The sequence below is a fragment of the Salmo salar genome, chromosome 06 (assembly GCF_965601325.2).
Source record: "Salmo salar chromosome 06, fSalSal1, whole genome shotgun sequence".
NCBI lineage: Eukaryota > Metazoa > Chordata > Actinopteri > Salmoniformes > Salmonidae > Salmo > Salmo salar.
This window is the reverse complement of record NC_138296.1, coordinates 98,150,001-98,167,500: the sequence shown is the minus strand read 5'-3', so window position 1 is coordinate 98,167,500 and position 17,500 is coordinate 98,150,001.

Sequence of the window (17,500 nt, the reverse complement as noted above, 5' to 3'; positions counted from 1 at the left end):
CCCCTCTAACTCTCTGTTTTCACCCCTCTATCTCTCTGTTTCCACCCCTCTATCTCTCTGTTTCCACCAATCAACTCTCTGTTTCCACACCTCTATCTCTCTGTTTTCACCCCTCTATCTCTCTGTTTCCACCAATCAACTCTCTGTTTTCACCCCTCTATCTCTCTGTTTTCACCCATCTATCTCTGTGTTTTCACCCATCAAACTCTCTGTTTTCACCCCTCTATTACTCTGTTTTCACCCCTCTAACTCTGTGTTTTCACCCATCAAACTCTCTGTTTTCACCCCTCTATTACTCTGTTTTCACCCCTCTATTACTCTGTTTTCACCCCTCTATTACTCTGTTTTCACCCCTCTATTACTCTGTTTTCACCCCTCATTCTCTCTGTTTTCACCCCTCTATCTCTCTGTTTCCACCAATCAACTCTCTGTTTTCACCCCTCTATCTCTCTGTTTCCACCCCTCTAACTCTCTGTTTTCACCCCTCTATTACTCTGTTTTCACCCCTCTATCTCTCTGTTTTCACCCCTCTATTACTCTGTTTTCACCCCTCTATTACTCTGTTTTCACCCCTCATTCTCTCTGTTTTCACCCCTCTATCTCTCTGTTTCCACCAATCAACTCTCTGTTTTCACCCCTCTATCTCTCTGTTTCCACCCCTCTAACTCTCTGTTTTCACCCCTCTATCTCTCTGTTTCCACCAATCAACTCTCTGTTTTCACCCCTCTATCTCTCTGTTTCCACCCCTCTAACTCTCTGTTTTCACCCCTCTATCTCTCTGTTTCCACCAATCAACTCTCTGTTTTCACCCCTCTATCTCTCTGTTTTCACCCATCTAACTCTGTTTTCACCCCTCTCTGTTTTCACCCCTCTATCTCTCTGTTTCCACCCCTCTAACTCTCTGTTTTCACCCCTCTATCTCTGTGTTTTCACCCATCAAACTCTCTGTTTCCACCCCTCTATCTCTCTGTTTTCACCCATCTATCTCTCTGTTTTCACCCCTCTATCTCTCTGTTTTCACCCCTCTATCTCTCTGTTTTCAACACTCAATCTCTCTGTTTTCACCCCTCTAACTCTCTGTTTTCAACACTCAATCTCTCTGTTTTCACCCCTCTATCTCTCTGTTTCCACCAATCAACTCTCTGTTTTCACCCCTCTATCTCTCTGTTTTCACCCATCTAACTCTGTTTCCACCCCTCTCTGTTTTCACCCCTCTATCTCTCTGTTTCCACCCCTCTAACTCTGTGTTTTCACCCCTCTAACTCTCTGTTTCCACCCCTCTATCTCTCTGTTTTCACCCCTCTATCTCTCTGTTTTCATCCCAGTCTGTTTCCACCCATCTATCTCTCTGTTTTCACCCCTCTATCTCTCTGTTTTCACCCCTCTATCTCTCTGTTTTCACCCCTCTATCTCTCTGTTTTCACCCATCAAATTCTCTGTTTTCACCCCTCTAACTCTCTGTTTTCAACCCTCTATCTCTCTGTTTTCACCCCTCTATCTCTCTGTTTTCACCCCTCTATTTCTCTGTTTTCACCCCTCTAACTCTGTTTTCACCCCTCTATCTCTCTGTTTCCACCCCTCTATCTCTCTGTTTTCACCCCTCTAACTCTCTGTTTTCACCCCTCTATCTCTCTGTTTCCACCAATCAACTCTCTGTTTTCACCCCTCTATCTCTCTGTTTTCACCCATCTAACTCTGTTTCCACCCCTCTCTGTTTTCACCCCTCTATCTCTCTGTTTCCACCCCTCTAACTCTCTGTTTTCACCCCTCTAACTCTCTGTTTTCACCCCTCTATCGTTCTGTTTTCACCCCTCTAACTCTCTGTTTTCACCCCTCTAACTCTCTGTTTTCACCCCTCTGTTTTCACCCCTCTAACTCTCTGTTTTCACCCCTCTATCTCTCTGTTTTCACCCCTCTAACTCTCTGTTTTCAACCCTCTATCTCTCTGTTTTCACCCCTCTCTGTTTTCACCCCTCTATCTCTCTGTTTCCACACCTCTATCTCTCTGTTTCCACACCTCTATCTCTCTGTTTTCACCCCTCTATCTTTCTGTTTTCACCCCTCTATCCCTCTGTTTTCACTCCTCTCTGTTTCCACCCCTCTATCTCTCTGTTTTCACCCCTCTATCTCTCTGTTTTCACCCATCAAACTCTCTGTTTTCACCCCTCTAACTCTGTTTCCACCCCTCTATCTCTCTGTTTTCACCCCTCTCTGTTTTCACCCCTCTAAATCTGTTTTCACCCCTCTATCTCTCTGTTTTCACCCCTCTATCTCTCTGTTTTCACCCCTCTCTGTTTTCACCCCTCTAACACTCTGTTTTCACCCCTCTAACTCTGTTTTCACCCCTCTATCTCTCTGTTTCCACCCCTCTATCTCTCTGTTTTCACCCCTCTATCTCTCTGTTTTCACCCCACTCTGTTTTCACCCCTCTAAATCTGTTTTCACCCCTCTATCTCTCTGTTTTCACCCCTCTATCGCTCTGTTTTCACCCCTCTATCTCTCTGTTCTCACCCCTCTAACTCTCTGTTTTCACCCCTCTAACTCTCTGTTTTCACCCCTCTATCTCTCTGTTTTCACCCCTCTCTGTTTTCACCCCTCTGTCTCTCTGTTTCCACACCTCTATCTCTCTGTTTTCACCCCTCTATCTCTCTGTTTTCACCCATCAAACTCTCTGTTTTCACCCCTCTAACTCTCTGTTTTCACCCCTCTATCGTTCTGTTTTCACCCCTCTATCTCTCTGTTTTCACCCCTCTATCGTTCTGTTTTCACCCCTCTATGTTTCCACCCCTCTAACTCTCTGTTTTCACCCCTCTATCTCTCTGTTTCCACCCCTCTTTCTCTCTGTTTTCACCCCTCTATCGTTCTGTTTTCACCCCTCTATCTCTCTGTTTTCACCCATCAAACTCTCTGTTTTCACCCCTCTATCTCTCTGTTTTCACCCCTCTATCTCTCTGTTTTCACCCCTCTATCTCTCTGTTTTCACCCCTCTATCTCTCTGTTTTCACCCCTCTATCTCTCTGTTTTCACCCATCTATCTCTCTGTTTTCACCCATCAAACTCACTGTTTTCACCCCTCTATCTCTCTGTTTTCACCCATCAAACCCTCTGTTTTCACCCCTCTATCTCTCTGTTTCCACCCATCAAACTCTCTGTTTTCACCCCTCTATCTCTCTGTTTTCACCCCTCTATCTCTCTGTTTTCACCCATCAAACTCTCTGTTTTCACCCCTCTATCTCTCTGTTTCCACCCCTCTATCTCTCTGTTTTCACCCCTCTATCTCTCTGTTTTCACCCATCAAACTCTCTGTTTTCACCCCTCTATCTCTCTGTTTTCACCCCTCGATCGTTCTGTTTTCACCCCTCTATCTCTCTGTTTCCACCCCTCTATCTCTCTGTTTTCACCCCTCTATCTCTCTGTTTTCACCCCTCTATCTTTCTGTTTTCACCCATCAAACTCTCTGTTTTCACCCCTCTATCTCTCTGTTTTCACCCCTCTATCTCTCTGTTTTCACCCCTCTATCTCTCTGTTTTCACCCCTCTCTGTTTTCACCCCTCTCTCTCTGTTTTCACCCATCAAACTCTCTGTTTTCACCCCTCTATCTCTCTGTTTTCACCCCTCTATCCCTCTGTTTTCACTCCTCTCTGTTTCCACCCCTCTATCTCTCTGTTTTCACCCCTCTATCTCTCTGTTTTCACCCCTCTATCTCTGTTTTCACCCCTCTATCCCTCTGTTTTCACTCCTCTCTGTTTCCACCCCTCTATCTCTCTGTTTTCACCCCTCTATCTCTCTGTTTTCACCCATCAAACTCTCTGTTTTCACCCCTCTAACTCTGTTTCCACCCCTCTATCTCTCTGTTTTCACCCCTCTCTGTTTTCACCCCTCTAAATCTGTTTTCACCCCTCTATCTCTCTGTTTTCACCCCTCTCTGTTTTCACCCCTCTAACACTCTTTTTTCACCCTTCTAACTCTCTGTTTTCACCCCACTCTGTTTTCACCCCTCTATCTCTCTGTTTTCACCCCTCTATCGCTCTGTTTTCACCCCTCTATCTCTCTGTTCTCACCCCTCTAACTCTCTGTTTTCACCCCTCTAACTCTCTGTTTTCACCCCTCTATCTCTCTGTTTTCACCCCTCTATCTCTCTGTTTTCACCCCTCTAACTCTCTGTTTTCACCCCACTCTGTTTTCACCCCTCTATCTCTCTGTTTTCACCCCTCTATCTCTCTGTTTTCACCCCTCTATCTCTCTGTTTTCACCCATCTCTGTTCTCACCCCTCTAACTCTCTGTTTTCACCCCTCTATCTCTCTGTTTTCACCCCTCTAACTCTCTGTTTTCACCCCACTCTGTTTTCACCCCTCTATCTCTCTGTTTTCACCCCTCTAACTCTCTGTTTTCACCCCTCTAACTCTGTTTTCACCCCTCTATCGCTCTGTTTCCACCCCTCTATCTCTCTGTTTTCACCCCACTCTGTTTTCACCCCTCTAAATCTGTTTTCACCCCTCTATCTCTCTGTTTTCACCCCTCTATCTCTCTGTTTCCACCCCTCTATCTCTCTGTTTTCACCCCTCTAACTCTCTGTTTCCACCCCTCTAACTCTCTGTTTTCACCCCTCTATAGTTCTGTTTTTACCCCTCTATCTCTCTGTTTTCACCCCAGTCTGTTTCCACCCCTCTAACTCTCTGTTTTCACCCATTAAACTCTCTCTGTTTTCACCCCTCTATCTCTCTGTTTTCATCCCTCTCTGTTTCCACCCCTCTATCTCTCTTTTTTCACCCAATAAACTCTCTCTGTTTTCACCCCTCTATCTCTCTGTTTTCATCCCTCTCTGTTTTCACCCCTCTAACTCTCTGTTTTCACCCCTCTATCTCTCTGTTTCCACCCCTCTATCTCTATGTTTTCACCCCTCTATCTCTCTGTTTTCACCCCTCTATCTCTCTGTTTTCACTCCTCTATCTCTCTGTTTTCACCCCACTCTGTTTCCACCCCTCTAACTCTCTGTTTTCACCCATTAAACTCGCTCTGTTTTTCACTCATTTCAGTGTTAACTTCTGTTAATAACGAGATACTTCAGATAGCGACACAACCCTGTGCAGCCATGCAAGGCATACTATCAAATGTGTGAGTGGTGAATTGCATTATGGGTAGTATAGTCTGTTATTAACACATAACAATACAGTATTAATATTTTTAGCTAGCCACCCACTTCCAGTATGTTGTTGTTTATATCTTACGTTAACTGTCTGACTTGCTATCTATAGTAAAATGAGAATGTGTTAACAAGCTAGTTAAAGTCAATAGAATATAGGTGGTCATTGTTATGTCTTACTAGCCATGCTAACATAGCCACATGTAGCTACCATGCTAACATAGCCACATAGACCAATGTAGCTACCATGCTAACATAGCCACATAGACCAATGTAGCTACCATGCTAACATAGCCATGTAGACCAATGTAGCTACCATGCTAACATAGCCACATAGACCAGTGTAGCTACCAGGCTAACATAGCCACATAGACCAATGTAGCTACCATGCTAACATAGCCATGTAGACCAATGTAGCTACCATGCTAACATAGCCACATAGACCAGTGTAGCTACCAGGCTAACATAGCCACATAGACCAATGTAGCTACCATGCTAACATAGCCACATAAACCAATGTAGCTACCATGCTAACATAGCCACGTAGACCAATGTAGCTACCAAAACAACATCCATCACAATGGGCTAACACTATGAAGAGGGGCTCCACAAAGACACACACACACACACACACACACACACACACACACACACAGACACACACACACACACACACACACTCACACACACACAGACACAGACACACACACAGACACAGACACACACACACACACACACACACACACACAAACACACACACAGACACACACACACACACACACACACACAGACACACACACACACACACACACACACACACACACACACACACACACACACACACACACACACACACACACACACACACACACACAGAGAGAGAGACATGTGGTGATGAAGGATGGTACCTTCCTTCTCTCCGGTCTCCAGCAGATCCTCACACATACACTGACACAGCACCTGAAATAACACACACACACACACACACACACACACACACACACACACACACACACACACACACACACACACACACACGCACACAGACACACACACCCCCGTAGCAGTTATTGTGCTGCGGCTGAGATGACCCAGAACCATCTCAGTACTGTCAGCACCAAATGGTGACAGAGGTCAGAGGTCAGAGGTGAGATGTGAGAGGTGAGAGGTACATGCTGAGGACGAAATGATGGGACAAATGTTGTGTGTGTGTGTGTGTGTGTGTGTGTGTGTGTGTGTGGGCCGGTGTGTGTGTGTGTGGACATATCTGTGGTGAGACAGTGGGAGCATATCTCTGCATCCTTCCCAAGAGGATGAAGAGGAGGAGGACGAGGAGGAGGAGGGAAAAGATAAGATGAAGACAGACAGTCCATTCATAAACCCAGGCCTGAGACACTACTCCCCACACAGGGGACAACGAGGTTAAATTCTGTTTAGTAAGGAGTGTGAGACCCTGTTTCCTTTCTCTCTCTCTCCCTCCCCTCTCCTCTCCTCTCCTCTCCCCCACTACCCCCTCTTCCTCTCCTCTCCTCTCCTCTCCTCTCCTCTCCTCTCCTCTCCTCTCCTCTCCTCTCCTCTCCTCTCCTCTCCTCTCCTCTCCTCTCCTCCTCTCCTCTCCTCTCCTCTCCTCTCCTCTCCTCTCCTCTCCTCCCCTCTCCTCCCCTCTCCTCTCCTCTCCTCTCCTCTCCTCTCCTCTCCTCTCCTCTCCTCTCCTCTCCTCTCCTCTCCTCTCCTCTCCTCTCCTCTCCTCACCTCTCCTCTCTTCTCCTCTCCTCTCCTCTCCTCACCACTCCTCTCCTCTCCTCTCCTCCCCTCTCCTCTCCTCTCCTCTCCTCTCCTCTCCTCTCCTCTCCTCTCCTCTCCTCTCCTCTCCTCTCCTCTCTTCTCTTCTCCTCTCCTCTCCTCTCCTCTCCTCTCCTCTCCTCTCCTCTCCTCTCTTCTCCTCTCCTCTCCTCTCCTCTCCTCTCCTCTCCTCTCTTCTCCTCTCCTCTCCTCTCCTCACCACTCCTCCCCTCTCCTCTCCTCACCACTACCCCCCTCTCCTCTCCTCCACTACACTACCCCCCTCCCCTCTCCTCTCCTCTCCTCCACTACACTACCCCCCTCTCCTCTCCTCTCCTCCACAACACTACCCCCCTCTCCTCCACTACACTACCCCCTCTCCTCTCCTCTCCTCTCCTCCACAACACTACCCCCCTCTCCTCCACTACACTACCCCCCTCTCCTCTCCTCTCCTCCACTACACTATCCGCCTCTCCTCTCCTCCTCACCACTACACTACCCCCTCCCCTCTCCTCTCCTCTCCTCCACTACACTACCCCCCTCTCCTCTCCTCTCCTCTCCTCCACAACACTACCCCCTCTCCTCTCCTCCACTACACTACCCCCCTCTCCTCTCCTCTCCTCTCCTCCACTACACTACCCCCTCTCCTCTCCTCCACTACACTACCCCCCTCTCCTCTCCTCCTCACCACTACACTACCCCCTCTCCTCTCCTCCTCACCACTACACTACCCTCTCCTCTCCTCCTCACCACTACACTACCCCCCTCTTCTCTCCTCTCCTCCTCGCCCCCACTCTCCAAGTCCCCTCTCCTCACTCCCACTATCCCCCTCTCCTCACTACCCCCCTCTCCTCCCCATATTTTCATCACCGTTACCCCCCTCTGCTCACCCACACTGCCCCTTCCACGTTAGATTACCTCTCCGTTAGATTAACTCTCCACGTTAGATTACCTCTCCGTTAGATTACCTCTCCACGTTAGATTAACTCTCCACGTTAGAGTACCTCTCCACGTTAGATTACCTCTCCACGTTAGATTACCTCTCCACGTTAGATTACCTCTCCACGTTAGATTATCTCTCCACGTTAGATTACCTCTCCACGTTAGATTACCTCTCCACGTTAGATTACCTCTCCACGTTAGATTACCTCTCCACGTTAGATTACCTCTCCACGTTAGAGTACCTCTCTGTTAGATTATCTCTCCACGTTAGAGTACCTCTCCACGTTGGATTACCTCTCCACGTTAGATTACCTCTCCACGTTAGAGTACCTCTCCACGTTAGATTACCTCTCCACGTTAGATTATCTCTCCACGTTGGATTACCTCTCCACATTAGATTACCTCTCCACGTTAGATTACCTCTCTGTTAGAGTACCTCTCTGTTAGATTACCTCTCCACGTTAGATTACCTCTCCACGTTAGAGTACCTCTCCACGTTAGAGTACCTCTCCACGTTAGATTACCTCTCCACGTTAGATTACCTCTCCACGTTAGATTACCTCTCCACGTTAGATTATCTCTCCACGTTGGATTACCTCTCCACGTTAGATTACCTCTCCACGTTAGATTACCTCTCTGTTAGAGTACCTCTCTGTTAGATTACCTCTCCACGTTAGAGTACCTCTCCACGTTAGATTACCTCTCCACGTTAGAGTACCTCTCCACGTTAGAGTACCTCTCCACGTTAGATTACCTCTCCACGTTAGATTACCTCTCCACGTTAGATTACCTCTCCGTTAGATTACCTCTCCACGTTAGAGTACCTCTCCACGTTAGAGTACCTCTCCGTTAGATTACCTCTCCACGTTAGATTACCTCTCCACGTTAGATTACCTCTCCACGTTAGTTTACCTCTCCACGTTAGAGTCCTCTCCACATTAGATTACCTCTCCACGTGAGAGTACCTCTCCGTTAGATTACCTCTCCGCGTTAGATTACCTCTCCACGTTAGATTATCTCTCTGTTAGAGTACCTCTCCGTTAGATTACCTCTCCACGTTAGATTACCTCTCCACGTTAGATTACCTCTCCACGTTAAATGAACTCTATCCAAAACTCTCCTCTGACAACTCTATATCCCACTCTCTCTCTCCCGCCTTCCCAGCCCTAGTAAATCTGAAGGGGCCTTTTCCAGTTATACAGGAAGTGTCTTATTAAATGGTTGATTTCAGATGGCATAGTGTGAATATCTTAAAGTAACTGTATTGATGTGTGTGCATGGGAAAGGGGAATTCTGGGCCGTAGATGTACACCTCCACCATTAAAGAGGAGCTTTAAACCAGGACTGGCCGCTAGCCATCTCTCTCTTTAGATTTGAATGATGCTGCCAGCCAGCCAGCCAGCCAGCCAGCCAGCCAGCCAGCCAGCCAGCCAGCCAGCCAGCCAGACAGACAGACAGACAGACAGACAGACAGACAGACAGACAGACAGACAGACAGACAGACAGACAGACAGACAGACAGACAGACAGACAGACAGACAGACAGACAGACAGACAGACAGACAGACAGAGATTAGCGAAAGAAGAGAGGCTACATTTCTCCCTAAACTTATCTTAAAACTGAAGGAAGTGGTTTCCACCGTCCAGGGTGGGAGTTAAGAAGGGAAGAGAGGAAGGGACGAAGGGAGGAGAGGAAGGACTGATAACCCTCCATATCAGCGTGAAGCAGCAGGGTCTGTCTCCTCTTTATGACATCACTCTCTTGAGTATGAACCTTCCCATAAACCCCTCTGTTCCCTGGGGTCTCTAAACCATGGCATCAGGGGAGAGGGAGGACTGAGATTATTAAGAACAGCCAATCCAGCTCTCACTCTGTTTCTGTTTAGCGCTGCGAAGCATATCTTTCACACACACACACACACACGCACACACACACACACACACACACACACACACACACACACACACACACACACACACACACACACACACACACACACACACACACACACACACACACACACACACACACACACACACACACACACACACCACACACACACACACACACACACACACAAGCCCCCTCGGGCTGTAAGGTCACTCTCTTCCCACAACTGGTCACCCTGACCCACTGTCTGTCATTCACTACCATCACATCATTTAACATAGATTCATGGAGTCCTGAAGCAAGTGCAGTTCGTGAGTTTAATGACAAAGGACATTGAACGATACAAAACAAGAAACACGTCTAAACATGGAAACATAAACAATATTGCCTGGTGGGTGATAACAACGAAGTACTAAATAAAGGGGAAGTAATTAGGGAGGTGAGGAAGTCCAGGTGTGCCTAAAGAGGAAGTCCAGGTGTGCCTAAAGAGGAAGTCCAGGTGTGCCTAAAGAGGAAGTCCAGGTGTGCCTAAAGAGGAAGTCCAGGTGTGCCTAAAGAGGAAGTCCAGGTGTGCCTAAAGAGGAAGTCCAGGTGTGCCTAAAGAGGAAGTCCAGGTGTGCCTAAAGAGGAAGTCCAGGTGTGCCTAAAGAGGAAGTCCAGGTGTGCCTAAAGAGGAAGTCCAGGTGTGCCTAAAGAGGAAGTCCAGGTGTGCCTAAAGAGGAAGTCCAGGTGTGCCTAAAGAGGAAGTCCAGGTGTGCCTAAAGAGGAAGTCCAGGTGTGCCTAAAGAGGAAGTCCAGGTGTGCCTAAAGAGGAAGTCCAGGTGTGCCTAAAGAGGAAGTCCAGGTGTGCCTAAAGAGGAAGTCCAGGTGTGCCTAAAGAGGAAGTCCAGGTGTGCCTAAAGAGGAAGTCCAGGTGTGCCTAAAGAGGAAGTCCAGGTGTACCTAAAGAGGAAGTCCAGGTGTGCCTAAAGACGGGTTGCCAGGACCGGTGGTTAGTAGACCGGTGACGTCAAGCGCCGGAGTAGGGAGTGAACGTGACAGTCCCCCTCGACGCGCGGCCCCATCCGCAGGACGACGCCGGGCCAGGAGGACGGCCCCAAGAATGAGGACCAGGTCCGGTCCGGACGGTGAAAGTGGAAATCTCGGATGATGTTGGGATCGGAACCCCACACTGCTCCTTTGGACCGTACCCCTTCCCAGTCCACTAGGTACTGGAGCCCACCCCGACGACGTCTGGTGTTCAGGAGGGACATGACGGCATAGGTGGGACTACCCTCGATGTACAGGGGAGGCGGAGGGGTGTCATGGGGGTCAGCATCAGCCAGGGGACCAGGAACCCCCTGCCTGAGGAGGGAAATGTGAAAAGAGGGTGAGATCTGAAGTGAGTTTTGGGTGTACTCCGCCCAGGGAAGAAACCGGGCCCACTCCCTCTGCGGTCCTGACAGTGACTCCTCAGGAGCTTCTGGTTAGTCCGCTCCACCTGCCCGTTGGACTGAGGCCGGTACCAGGATGTGAGGCTGATCGTGACACCAGCTTCTCCATGAAGGCTTTCCAGACACGTGATGTGAATTAGGGACCACGGACGGAGACGAAATCCTCCGGAACAATACCCTTACCTGCCGATCTATAAATTACGTCTCCGTAATCTAGCATGGGTAAGATGGTCATCTGAATCAGGGTTAGTTTGGCAGCTGGGGTGAAAGAGGAGCGATTACGATAGAGGAAACCAAGTCTAGATTTAACCTTAGCCTGCAGCTTTAATATGTGCTGAGAGGAGGACAGTGTACCGTCTAGCCATACTCCCAAGTACTTGTATGAGGTGGCTACCTCAAGCTCTAAACCCTCAGAGGTAGTAATCACACCTGTAGGGAGAGGGGCATTCTTCTACCCAAACCACATGACCTTAGTTTTGGAGGTGTTCAGAACAAGGTTAAATACAGAGAAAACCAGTTGGACACTAAGAAAGCTTTGTTGTAGAGCGTTTAACACAAAATCCGGGGAGGGGCCAGCTGAGTACAAGACTGTATCATCAGCATATAAATGGATGAGAGAGCTTCCTACTGCCTGAGCTATGTTGTTGATGTAAAATGAGAAGAGGGTGTCGCCTAGGATCGAGTCTTGGGGTTCTCCCTTGGTGACTGGCAGTGGCTGAGACAGCAGATGTTCTGACTTTATACACTGCACTCTTTGAGAGAGGTAGTTATCAAACCAGGCCAAAGACCCCTCAGAGACACCAATACTCCTTAGCCGTCCCACAAGAATGGAATGGTCTACCATATCAAAAGCTTTGGCCAAGTCAATAAAAATAGCAGAATAACATTGCTTAGTATCAAGGGCAATGGTGACATAATTTGGGACCTTTAAGGTTGCAGTGACACATCCATAACCTGAGCAGAAAACAGATTACATACCCTAGAGAATACTATAGACATCAAGAAAGCCAGCCAGTTGATTATTGACAAGTTTTTTTGAACACTTTTAATAAACAGGGCAAAGTAACAGTTAGGATCAGCTTGATCTCCCCCTTTAAATAAAGGATGAACCGTGGCTTCCTTCCAAGCAATGGGAACCTCCCCAGAAAGGAGAGACAGGTTAAACAGGTCAGAGATAGGGCTTGGCGATGATAGGGGCAGTAACCTTAAAGAAGAAAGGGTATAAACCATCAGATGTTTTTATGGGGTCAAGTTTAACCTCTTGGGGCTAGGTGGGACGCTAGCGTGCCACCCGTGGTGCACTCCATCAACAGCAGGTGCATTTCAAGAGCGGCAAATTTGAATCCAAATAAATGTCAAAATTCAAATTTTTCAAAAATACAACTATGTTACACCATTTGAAAGATAAACATCTCCTTAATCTAACCACGTTTTACGATTTCAAAAAGGTTTTACGGCGAAAGCATAAATTTAGAGTATGTTAGGACAGTACATTTACAAGAGTTGTGTGTAATGTTTTGTCAAGTCAAAGACAGGGTCACCAAAACCATAAAACCAGCTAAAATGATACACTAACCTTTTACAATCTCCATCAGATGACACTCCTAGGACATTATGTTAGACAATGCATGCATTTTTAGTTCTATCAAGTTCATATTTATATACAAAAACAGCGTTTTACTATGGCATTGATGTTGAGGAAATCGTTTCCCTCCAATAACCGGCAGTCAAGTCAGCGTCACAAATTAAATAATTAAAATTAGAAAACATTGGTAAAATATTATATTGTCATTTAAAGAATTATAGATTTACATCTTTTGAACGCAATCAACTTGCCAGATTTAAAAATAACCTTACTGGGAAATCACACTTTGCAATAATCTGAGCACTGTGCCCAGAAAAATACGCGTTGCGATACAGACTAGACGTCATGTTGGGGAGATCTAAAATCGAAAATACTATGTAAATAATCCATTACCTTTGATTCTCTTCATCAGATGTCACTTCCAGGTATCACAGGTCCATAACGAATGTAGTTTTGTTCAAAAAAGCTCATCATTTATGTCCAAAAATCTCCGTCTCGTTAGCACATGATGTAAGCCAGCCGGACTTCTCGTCATGAACGAGGGGAAAAAATATATTTCCGTTCGTTCAAACATGTCAAACGTTGTATAGCATAAATCATTAGGGCCTTTTTTAACCAGAACATGAATAATATTCAAGGTGGACGAATGCATAGCCTTTTATAACGTATTGGAACGAGGGTACCCAACATGAAGTAGCGCGCCAGGTGTCTAATGGGACATCACCGTTCCATGGCTCTTGTTCGGTCAGATCTCCCTCCAGAAGACTCAAAACACTTTGTAAAGGCTGGTGACATCTAGTGGAAGCAATAGGAAGTGCCAAAATATTCCTAAACCCCTGTGTTTTTCAATGGGATAGGTTTAAACTCAATACAACACATCAGGTATCCACTTCCTGTCAGAAAATGTCTCAGGGTTTTGCCTGCCAAATGAGTTCTGTTATACTCACAGACACCATTCAAACAGTTTTGGAAACTTTAGAGTGTTTTCTATCCATATATAATAAGTATATGCATATTCTAGTTACTGGGTAGGATTAGTAACCAGATTAAATCGGGTACATTTTTTTTATCCAGACGTGCAAATGCTGCCCCCTAGACCCAACAGGTTAAGGAGCTCCTTTAGCACCTTGGTCTCAGTGACCGCCTGCAGGGAGAAACTTTGTAGCGGGGGAGGGGAAAAAGAGGGATATATCGGGGATAGTCGCATTATAAGGGGTGGAAGATGAGGAACTGTTGGACAGGCTAGGAGGCATGGCTGAGTCAAATAAGAATCCTGAATTAATGAAGTGGTGATTAAAGAGCTCAGCCATGTGCTTCTTGTCAGTAACAGCCACATCATCAACATTAAGGGAGATGGGCAGCTGTGAGGAGGAGGGTTTATTCTCCAGGTCTTTAACCGTTTTCCAGAACTTCTTGGGGTTAGACCCACAGAGAGAGAACTGCTCCTTAAAGTAACTAACTTTGTCCTTCCGGATAGCCTGAGTGCACTTATTTCTCATTTGCCTGAAAGAGTGCTAGTCAGCCTGAGTATGCGTGTGCCGAGCCTTTCGCCAAATGCAATTCTTGAGGTGGAGTAACTCTGCAAGATCACGGTCGAACCAGGGGCTGAACCTGTTTTAAATTCTCATTTTCTTTATGGGGCGTGTTTGTTAACAATACCACTGAAAATATCAAAAAATAAGGTCCAACCGTCTTCAACAGAGGGGATCAAGTTGATTCTATACCAATTTACAAAGGCATGGAGCTGATTCTATACCAATTTACAAAGGCATGGAGCTGATTCTATACCAATTTACAAAGGCATGGAGCTGATTCTATACCAATTTACAAAGGCATGGAGCTGATTCTATACCAATTTACAAAGGCATGGAGCTGATTCTATACCAATTTACAAAGGCATGGAGCTGATTCTATACCAATTTACAAAGGCATGGAGCTGATTCTATACCAATTTACAAAGGCATGGAGCTGATTCTATACCAATTTACAAAGGCATGGAGCTGATTCTATACCAATTTACAAAGGCATGGAGCTGATTCTATACCAATTTACAAAGGCATGGAGCTGATTCTATACCAATTTACAAAGGCATGGAGCTGATTCTATACCAATTTACAAAGGCATGGAGCTGATTCTATACCAATTTCCAAAGGCATGGAGCTGATTCTATACCAATTTCCAAAGGCATGGAGCTGATTCTATACCAATTTCCAAAGGCATGGAGCTGATTCTATACCAATTTCCAAAGGCATGGAGCTGATTCTATACCAATTTCCAAAGGCATGGAGCTGATTCTATACCAATTTCCAAAGGCATGGAGCTGATTCTATACCAATTTACAAAGGCATGGAGCTGATTCTATACCAATTTACAAAGGCATGGAGCTGATTCTATACCAATTTCCAAAGGCATGGAGCTGATTCTATACCAATTTCCAAAGGCATGGAGCTGATTCTATACCAATTTCCAAAGGCATGGAGCTGATTCTATACCAATTTACAAAGGCATGGAGGTCATGAAGGAAGGCTTGCTTCAGGTTTTTTAGCAGGCGTCTATGACAAATCAGGACAGGTCATTTCACTGAGCAGCCATTACGAACACAGGCTGTAAAACAGTGATCACTAAGGTCATTAACCCTAACCATAACCCTAACCCTAACCCTAACCATAACCCTAACCCTAACCATTACCCTAACCCTAACCATAACCCTAACCATTACCCTAACCCTAACCATAACCCTAACCATTACCCTAACCCTAACCCTAACCATTACCCTAACCCTAACCCTAACCCTAACCCAACCATAACCCTAACCATAACCATAACCCTAACCTTCACTGAGCAGCCATTACGAACACAGGCTCTAAAACAGTGATCACTAATGTCATTAACCTCTATGGGCTAGGTGGGACGCTTGCGTCCCACCTACGTAACAGCCACTTGCAGCCTGTGGCGCGATTTTCAAAACCTTAAAAATCCTATTACTTCAATTTCTCAAACATATGACTATTTTACAGCTATTTAAAGACAAGACAAGAATTATAGATACAGACCTCCTCTATGCACTCGATATGTCCGATTTTAAAATAGCTTTTTGGTGAAAGCACATTTTGCAATATTCTAAGTACATAGCCCAGGCATCACGGGCTCGCTATTTAGACACCCGGCAAGTTTAGCACTCACCATAATCATATTTACTATTATAAAAGTTTGATTACCTTTTGTTGTCTTCGTCAGAATGCACACCCAGGACTGCTACTTCAATAACAAATGTTGGTTTGGTCCAAAATAATCCATCGTTATATCCGAATAGCGGCGTTTTGTTCGTGCGTTCCAGACACTATCCGAAATGGTAAAGAAGTGTCGCGCGCATGGCGCAATTCGTGACAATAAAATTCTAAATATTCCATTACCGTACTTCGAAGCATGTCAACCGCTGTTTAAAATAAATTTTTACGCCATTTTTCTCGTAGAAAAGCGATAATATTCCGACAGGGAATCTCCTTTTCGGCAAACAGAGGAAAAAATCACAAAGGCGGGGGCGGTCGGGTCACGCGCATAAGCCCAGAGTCCCTTGATCGGCCACTTGAGAAAGGCGATAATGTGTTTCAGCCTGGGGCTGGAATGACGACATTCTGTTTTTTCCCGGGCTCTGAGCGCCTATGGACGACGTGGGAAGTGTCACGTTAGAGCAGAGATCCTTAGTAAAAGATAGAGATGGAAAAGAAGTTCAAGAAATGGTCAGACAGGCCACTTCCTGTAAAGGAATCTCTCAGGTTTTGACCTGCCATTTGAGTTCTGTTATACTCACAGACACCATTCAAACAGTTTTAGAAACTTTAGGGTGTTTTCTATCCATATGTAATAAGTATATGCATATTCTAGTTACTGGGTAGGAGTGGTAACCAGATTAAATCGGGTATGTTTTTATCCAGCCGTGTCAATACTGCCCCCTAGCCCTAACAGGTTAACCCTAACCCTAACCCTAACCATAACCCTAACCCTAACCCTAACCATTACCCTAACCCTAACCATAACCCTAACCATAACCCTAACCTTCACTGAGCAGCCATTACGAACACAGGCTGTAAAACAGTGATCACTAAGGTCATTACAGAAAACACCAGACTGATACCTATCAGGATTATTTGTGAGGATAACACCAAGGAGAGTAGCCTTTTCTGGGTGTTTGTAGTCATAGCTTGTGGGATTGGTAATAATCTGAGAAAGATTTAGGGAGTCCCATTGCTTTTGGACTTGGTCAGGTGGTTTAAGCATGTACCAGTTTAGGTCACCTAGCAGGACAAATTCAAACTTAGTTTAAGGGACCAGGAGAGAGCTTAGGGCAGGTAGTGTACAGGCTGGTGCTGATCCAGGACGATAGCACCCAGCAACAGTCAACAAAGAGCTATTTGAAAGTTTAATGCTTAAAACCAGGAAATCAAATTGTTTGGGGACAGACTTGGTGGAGACAACCGAGCACTGAAGGTGATCCTTGGTAAAGATTGCCGCTCCACCACCTTTGGAAGATCTGTCTTGCTGAAAAAGGTTATAACCAGAAAGGTTAAGATCAGTATTCAAAACTCTTTCTTAACCACGTCTCAGTAATGACCAACACATCTGGATTGGAGCTGTGAACCCACACTTTCAATTGATCCATTTTAGGTAATAAGCTTCTAGTGTTAACGAGCAGAAAACTCAGGCTTTTACGGGAGCAGAAATC